Source organism: Pieris rapae, chromosome 9 (assembly GCF_905147795.1).
Source record: "Pieris rapae chromosome 9, ilPieRapa1.1, whole genome shotgun sequence".
Taxonomy (NCBI): Eukaryota; Metazoa; Arthropoda; class Insecta; order Lepidoptera; family Pieridae; genus Pieris; species Pieris rapae.
In genome coordinates this window covers 9,060,288-9,069,384 of record NC_059517.1, presented here as the reverse complement: position 1 = coordinate 9,069,384, position 9,097 = coordinate 9,060,288, and the positions used below count along the sequence as shown (strand labels likewise).

Below are 9,097 nucleotides of genomic sequence, written 5' to 3'. Positions count from 1 at the left end.
CACTTAGCTGTTTGGGTGGAGCCCTGGGTGGTTTAGATTCACAAATCAGCCCGTGAGATGGCGCTACAGTAGATAATTTCATAATCTAATATCCTTATCACTTGAAATATCATGCAGGACAACGTCTGTCGGGTCCACTAGTAACATATAAAAACGCTGTGGGCACTGCTTTAACATTAAGTTATATTTCAAACAAACAAAATAATATAAAGATTATATTTTATTCTTATTAAAAAAATAACAATAAAAATAAGTATTAATATCGTCCAAATTGGTTATCTATTTAAACAACATACATATACCTTCGATAGCTCAGTTGGTAGAGCGGTGGACTGTAGTGTTAAAGTTGGTATCCATAGGTCGCTGGTTCAAATCCGGCTCGAAGGAACTTTTTATTTATTTTTTTCAGTCCAACAGATTCACCGAAATGGAAAGAATGAAAAATGTATGTATTTTTGCGAAATTATATTGGTTAATAAATTTTTTATGTGAAATACTATATTTCTTTTAGAAAGCATCTGATGCCCGTGGTTTAGGGGTAAATATACATAACAACCTTATTATTATTATATCGTAAAGGAATTTATTATTTTTAATGTATATTTGTTATAAACTAAATGACGATCAAGAATATTGTAATATTACTTTTTTGCAGCCATATGGCAAACAACTTCTAGAAGATACTGTAAGTACAGTATCTTTATTCAATTGATATTTATTTAATTATATTGTAAAAGGAAGGTACAGGGTTAAAATCAACACAATTCGAAGTTTAAACATTTAAAGTGTAACTTTTTTTTCAGAGAGCAGCGATTGGTGGCCAAGTAGGTTTCCTATGAATTTAAATTAAAAGTATTTATTTCCTAGACCCAAACATACAGTATTAACAATATTCTTGACCGACATAGTGAAAACATAAACAAATACAAAATTAAAACAAATTAAAAAGCCCCTGTAACAGAAATGGTAGCAGCATTTTCTAGTTTGATTGCGATACTTATTTCTTAAGCAAGAAAAGCACCAGCTAGGGTCAACTGTACTATATACCAGGTGCCAACTAAAATATTTAATTGGCGTATGTGCATTTGAACAAATTTGGAGAAAAAACTTATATTTCAGACCTTTATTAGTTCGAATTATTTCTAGAAGTTATTATAAATTAAACAGCTCTCTAACTTTTTCAGTATACCAATTTGAAGCAGGCTGGACTTAATTTGGTAATTTTTTTTATTTTTAAAATTAGAATAAAATATTTCCGGTATAACGTTTATTTTAATATTCTTTAACATATTGTAGTACAAACCAAAAAAAGTCGGACCTAGTCCTGGGGTAAGTACTATTATAAAACAAGGCGTAAACAATGTAGACATAGAAATAGACAAAGGAAAAATAAATTTAGTTTAATTCAAAAAAAGAATGAGAGATAACAATTTATCAAATTTTAAGAACAAGGTATGTTTTCTGTATGTAGTGCGTGTGTGCTGTGGTTGTAATTGGCCCTGCCACAGTATTATGCTGAGGAGCAGAGTGTTCCACAGCATTCTACTGTCGGCCACAATGTGTGCATACTACCCATAACCGTTATGTTCCGAATTAATCCAAATGACTATAAATAAAATTAATCAGTGCTGCTACAACCATTCTAGGTGTGGGTCTCAGCTTTCTGTATCTGTTTCATTTTCATTTGTCAATCTAATAGGCAAGTTGGTGATCAGCTTCAGTCTGACACTCGCCATCGTATTTTTGCGTTTCAAGCCGCTTTCCTCACGATATTTTCCTTCACCGTTTGAGCGAATGTTAAATAGAAAGAAAGTCCATTTAGGCACAGGCGAATTCGAACCTACGACCTCTGGGATAAGTGTCGCACACTGAAGCCAAGGCCAAAACTGCTCAATCAAAATTATGAACCGAGAGTGACCGAGAATGAGTGAGAACGAACTGTGAACGGTATTATCAAAGACACGTCACAGCCGCTAGTGACGTATGTCAAACTTCACGATACTGTTAAAGCGCGGCTTGGCAGATGACATATTTGACTAATTTAATAGATATATCATTCTTTTTTGTTTATTTAATAGATGAGTATGTATTGGGAAGATGAAGAGATAATTGTAAGTACAAACTACAATTATACAGAACACTATTTAATTTAAATTATCTGTGGACGTGAGCCGTTGCTATAAAGAAGTACAATTTTATTCATTCGTAATTTTTTTATCGCAGACACGAAAACCAATACCAGAAAGACCAGTCGTAAGTATATCTATTAATTAATTAATATCATTTACATAAATAATATACTGCTTTAAATCTAAACCTTTTCTAGTGTTGAATTAAAAACTATTTCAAATATTTTGCAGCCACCTGATGCAAAATTATTACAATTTGCTATGAGCAGATTAAGGGTAAGCTTTAGTATGTAATATGTATGTAGTTTGTTAGTTCCTACAGTTAGTAAATTTCTTGTAATGAAAACATTTTTTCACCGGATTGAAGCTATGTGTTATTGTAAACTTATAATTATTTAAAATAATTTTAAATTTATCCGACGTTACGCGGGCTTTACAGCGACGTACAGTGGGCAGTTGGCGATGAGTACCGGAACAAATCTCTGAAGTCGAAACTCTACTACCTGGAGTCTCTGACTGGGGCCGACTTAACTTAGTCCAATTTAACCCCAAGAAGACTCAAGTTTGCGCGTTTTCCGCTAAAACGTCCTACTCCACTTTTCAAAAACAATCTCCTTAAAGCCACAGCCAGCATTGGAATACGTGGCGTTGACATATCGAACGACGTTCAGTTTCGCGGTCACTTGGAGGGAAAGGCTAAATTAGCTTCCAAAAAGCTTGGTGTGCTCAGCAAGGCGAGACGGTACTTCACTCCGGGCCACCGCTTGCAACTATATAAAGCGCAAATATCTCTCACATGGAATACTGTTCTCACATCTGGGCGGGTGCTCCCCAGTACCAGCTCCTTCCACTTGACCGTATCCAACGAAGAGCGGTTCGAATCGTTGACGACCAAACTCTCTCCGAGCGGCTTGATCCTTTGGCGTTGCGTAGAGATGTGGGGTCACTCTGCATCTTCTACCGCATTTACCATGGAGAGTGTTCAGAGGAGTTGTTCGGATTAATACCTGCAGCTGAGTTTCATCATCGGACGTCGAGGCAGAATACGAAATTCCACTCGTATCACCTCGACGTCCACCGTTCCACAACTGCGCGTTTTTCTAGGCAGTTTTTGCCGCGCACCACCACTTTGTGGAACCAGCTGCCGACTGAAGTATTTCCGAACCAATTCGACTTAGGGTCCTTCAAGAAAAGAGCGTACCAATTCTTAAAAGGTCGGCAACGCACTCGCGAGCCCTCTGGCATTAAGAGTCTCCATGGGCGTTGGTATCACTGAGCCACCTGCCCATTTGCCCCCTGTTCTATAAAACATTGACAAAAATACAATGATGAAAAGTTTTTATAATTAATGACATCTAGATTAGACTTAAATTTAAAGTTTATAATGCTTCCTTTCCCATTTTCTCCCACGTTAATTCTTATGAATTTATGTGTCTGTCTCTTTTTACCGCCGATTTTTCGTTTGATCTATAAGACAATTAAGTGTATATGGTGTTGTTAGCGTTATACAAGGAACATGAAGATACCATGAGGCTAACATGTCAAAGTCGATAAAAAAAGAGAAATGTGAGTTAAGTTCGGTAGCGATTTTTGTATGGAGCTGTTTAAATAAAACTCTTTGTTTAAAGATGGGTAACAACTAACTTTATTGGTTTAAAACATGAGCTTATAACTAACACAAAATTAGGAGTAGAGGGGTTACGACTCTAACAAAAACAAACTTGGCTTTTCTACGGGTTCATAAATCTAAATGACACTTATGTTATTGGACTTCGTAACCAAGAATGCTAAAATTCAATGTTTAAGTTTGGTAAAAGCTAAAGGGCTCATATTGGCTATTAGTAACTTACGTAACTAACGGATTGAAGTTATGTATTATTATAATAATTATTTAAACATAATTCGCAACATGCAATAACAGCGTGCGTGGTCACCGTGACCTGCACATGCTGTAAAGCACGCGAAACGTCGGTTAAATTGAAAATTATGTTTAAATAATTATAATAATACATAACTTCAATCCGTTAAAAAAGTGTTTTTCTTTAAATGTGTAAAAGTTATGTTAATAAAAGACAAAACTATGTGCACCATAAAGTTACGTAACTCGTGTTTATAAACTATTTATGCTAGTTAAGTTTAACTCACAAATAAAAATTAGGTAAGATCTTTGAAACCTGTTGAATGTTAAATATCTGTTACTCTACAAAACACGGAACAATACGAAATATGACGTAGTTACATTAAAATATGACCTCCAATGGATACTCATGTAGATGTCATAGAACGCGTATTTTGTATCTGAATACAGAAGTTAAAAAACTTGCTCATTAATGAATATTATATATTTTAATCCCTATAATGTGTTTTGTTATCGAATAGTGTAGGTACTATTAATTAGGAAAATTTCATGTAAAAAAATTCAACAAATTTATCTATTCTTTGACTGACCTGACCCACTAGATGTAGTGAATATTTTATTATTTAGTATTCAAAGTTTATAACGGCATTATAACAATAATTGAAATATATTAGGCAAAAACATTACTAATATAAAAATATTGTATAATATTTATTTTTAGAACTATTTAATTAAATAATGATGACCGGCGTATTTATTTATTTCATTATAAGTAATCTAACAGCTTATTTAATACATATTATTATACAAAATACTAATACAATACAGAAAGCCAAAACAGATTACATAGATTAACAAATTATGTTTAAAAAAACAGAAAACAAGCAACCGCATTAAAAGACCATTTTACATTTAAAAAAAAACAAAACTACATTAAAAAACTGAAATTTGACATTTACAAGCAACAAATAATACTAAGAATTTAAAACTACTACTTAAAAAAATCAGCCTTCCCGCTTCTCTCCAAGTACTTCTTGACATCTCTCTTTTTGTGGTAGAAAATATCAATGTCTTGACAATGGTTGTCATAGTTCGATAAAACCTGAAACATTGGAGAATTACGCAGGTAATTCGACTTCGTACGAGGCACACTGAACAATTTTGAGTATCTTGTCGCATACACAGGAGGAATTTTAAATGAAATTAACGATAGCAAATAGGGACTATCTATCCGCCCATTAAGAATAGCATGTAAAAAGAACAAGTCTTGCTGACTCTAGAGTCTAAATTAAAATATGAGCAAGAATCAGCAACTATCGAAACTTTTATATTTTTTGAAACAAAGGAATTTGATAAACTTTTTTTTGTATATTTTCGACAGCTTTTTTGTATTTTACATAAATACATAATTTCACGTGGAAAATAATTTGAGGGCCTCCACTCCTTTGTTGGCCCTGTACATACACATTTTTCCCACATGACCTTGAGGAATATAAGTGCGTTCCTAAATTCGTGGATCGTTTTGAGATTGATTATGACTAACCACTATTAGTTGTTGTACTGAACGCGTCGACAAATGTCTGGTTTGGTCGATTGAATTCAATGGATCCATGGATGGACCAATTTCTTTCCATTTCCGTGGGACGTGATCTTTTTGGTTGATAGGCACTGCGCAGTTTCTTATTCATCGGAAGCTTTGGTTGCTTATCTATAAATAAAAATTCTTATTATTCTTTGAAAAGCTTGGAATTTAAAACCTTAGTATTTACAATGAAAATTGTGAACACTGATTAAATAATTTGATTCTGACCTGTTACTTTTGATTCTTCTTCAACCAAAGATTAGGGATAATTTCTCGTACCGATCCAAGATACTGCGTCTCTGTAAGAATCTAAAAAAATATATATCGACTTCAAACTTTTTTTAATAAGCTAAAACACTCTGGGTCATTTTCATGAAAATTATTATTCAAATGTTACGACAATATCTAACGTCATTACATGTAAATTTATTACAATTATACTAATCGATAGCGTGTGAGTATGTGTAATAAAATCTTCGACTTGTTTTAATTAAAGGTAAAAAAGCTTACACTCAAACTATTTTATTAAAAAAATATATTTTTTTATTTAAAAAAACTTAATTTATCGTAATGCCCATTGGATGTACAATATTTTTGGTTAAACCCTGAGGTATATAAATAAATAAATTCGATGGTTTTCAAATTGTCATTGTTTGGCCTTGTGACTTATTTATAGTCATAGCATATGCCAAGCGGATTGGAAATTGTAAACGTTTGAATGGTATAGGCGAATCTGAAGGAATCATTGGGATCTGCACTAAATTCGCAAAATGTATAGTTTTTTAGGCACACTTCAAAACTCTTCTCAAAACACTCAGTACCTTTTAATTTAATATTTGATCCAGCACATGGTCTACAATAACACAATGATAACAAAACTTTTTTTTAATTTGATCGCAGCGCTAACTGTCGGGACAGACTAAAATTAAAATTCGAATATTATTTAAAATTTGACAGTGCGATGGTAGCGCCGTCTGTCGGATCCAATGTAAAACATTCCAAAATCAACAACTACTAATAAATTAAAAGTTAATTAAAAAACATTGTCCAGCGGACAAAATTGTGAATCTGAACCATTCCCAGAACCCCTTGAACACACACAAAAAATTTAATCAAAATCGGTCCAGTCGTTTGAGAGAAGTTCAGTGACATACACACTCACAGAAGAATTATAATATATGTATAAAGATATTATTATCTCTTAATCAATTATGTAATGCACAATCTATTAACTAATACATTTACTTAAATTTACCTGATTTATAGGAGACAATAGCCAAATAAAATCTCCACTCATAATTGGGTCTCTCCTTCCTCTTCACACGATCTCTTGTATCAATAGGATCTTCGTCTTTAGGGTACGCAACAACGGCCATGTCTTTCATCCTGTTATATGATATCAGCCATGTATACGGTACGCATACGAATTCATCAATACTTGTAAAAGGCAAATCTATGAATTCAACTACATAGAATGCTCTTCGTGTCATCTGAAACAATCGAAAACACTTCCGTAAACATCAAGTATTTTAATTTTGTGAAAAACACTAGTCTTGACAGATTACCAACCTACTCTCTAAAAACAATATACTTAGTGGATTTTCACTAATTTGTTCGTTTTGTAAATGTAATTCTCTATTTGCTATTCTTGAATTTGCAAGATTTGTTTTAGTTAGTTATTATAATATATATAGTTATTAATAAATTAAGGTTCTATATATTAATATAAATTTATTTTGTTTTTTATATAACTTCTGCACTTCTTGCACCCATCATTTTTTTTTTTTATTTCTTTCTTTTCTTACTAGGGTTGCCTGGAAGAGATCGCTTGTTAGCGATAAGGCCGCCCGTTGCATCCCTTGTAATTTATATATTTTGTGTTATTTGTATTTCTTTAGCAACGAAGTGTAAATAAATAAATAAATAAATAATTTGCAGTACATATTCACTTATCGTCACAGCTATAAGTTTACCATGAGAAAATAGTGAAAGTAATCACTGCTTGAACTGATGAAAAATAAAGCTTAGTATGTATTGTTATTAGTGGGAATCATCCTTAATGAAATCAGTGGAAACGATCAAAGGTTAAATTAGTAAAATATATCGATACTTTAATAAAAAAATATTCAAAGAAATGAATAATATTCACACCATATTATTTATTGTATCACTAATCATAATTATTCGATGAATTCAGATACTTTTACAATTTTCAATACTGAAAGTATATAGCAACAAAATATAATTAATAATTTCATAATATTTGAAAAAATAATGAAATAGTGAATACTGTAATAACTTTTCATTCGAAATTGCTAATAATGGAACAAAAAATGATTATCGCACGACTCATAATGCGAAGCATCAGAGAGTGCTTTTATTATTAGCTTCCACGTAAAAATGTATTCGTTTTTAAGATGAGTTAGGTATATAGATATTTTAATTATCATAAAACAATTGTATTTCAACGTCGGTGATAATCAAATTGACCCTTACCTTTTATTTGAGTTATATATCTCTTGTAACAATGAAAATTTTTCGTCACATCTGTCACGCGTTGTAGAGATAGCGAAGCGATTCTACAACTAATTCCCCGCCACTTTGACCTCGATATACAACTGGATGAACGTATCCAATGAGGGGGGAAAACGTTTCATATTGCGTCAACACGTCGATAGTAGGTAGTTTAACTCAATTCGTTATTTCGAAAAACTTCTTCTCAGTACAGATAAGATTAAAGTAATACGTTACAAATGAGTCAAATCATATCATTTTGACTTAATTATAATACTGTTTCGATTTGATTAATTGGTTAGATCTTCAGAAAAAATTAATTAATAATATTCTAGAGTAATTTAATCAAGTAATTTTGATAAGGTTTATAATTATAGCATAGAGTGATTATAATATGAATGAGTATAAGGTGGTTTGCTGATAACATAACAGAAAACAAATTTCATTATTATAAATTCGTATTGTGTTCATTAATATTTGTTAACGAAAACTGATCTAAAATTATCGGATTGTTGTGCACTTTTAATTTTTCAGGTGTCCTTTTCTAAATATTCTCCTGATTAAAAATTAAAACGTATGCAAACTCTGTTTACATACGTTTTAATTTGTTTTGTTCTATTAGTTTTGTCTTAATTTGCTGACCTTATCCATATTTTTGAAGTTATATTTCTTATTTATATTCTTTTAGCGCGATGGAGAAAAATGATGAGAGTGAATTTTCACGATGCGTGCGCACACCAACACCTAAATTCGACATCGTAAAATTAGGTCTAGGTGGCATGGAAATCGATAACTATGTTCAAGTTGTATATTTTAGTATTTTTATATTTAGAACACGTGTTTCGTAACATGAATAACAAAATTTTATTTTGGTGTTTTTAAATCAATTTCATATTCGGCGGTGATAGTATTTACTAATATTTTTTTTGTTTAAATAAAATCTTTTTGATTAATTTTAATATATATCGTTAATCACTACTGCATTTTAGTTACTTTTTTCCATACGCCAAAGAA

The 9,097-nt window shown here is 31.9% G+C and overlaps 1 long non-coding RNA gene and 1 other non-coding gene across 2 annotated transcripts; one reads left to right on the top strand and one right to left on the bottom strand.

Annotated features, from left to right (window-relative positions):
• Positions 1-301: 301 nt before the first annotated feature.
• Trnay-gua lies at positions 302-387 on the top strand. Its single transcript is given in 2 exon segments — positions 302-338; positions 352-387. It is a non-coding gene; the product is annotated as a tRNA-Tyr (tRNA).
• A 4,984-nt stretch (positions 388-5,371) lies between these two features.
• LOC123689442 lies at positions 5,372-8,148 on the bottom strand. The gene is made up of 4 exons (XR_006750421.1): positions 8,066-8,148; positions 6,825-7,059; positions 5,798-5,878; positions 5,372-5,695 (listed from the first exon to the last, which is right to left on the bottom strand). It is a non-coding gene; the product is annotated as an uncharacterized LOC123689442 (long non-coding RNA).
• Between the last annotated feature and the right edge of the window lie 949 nt (positions 8,149-9,097).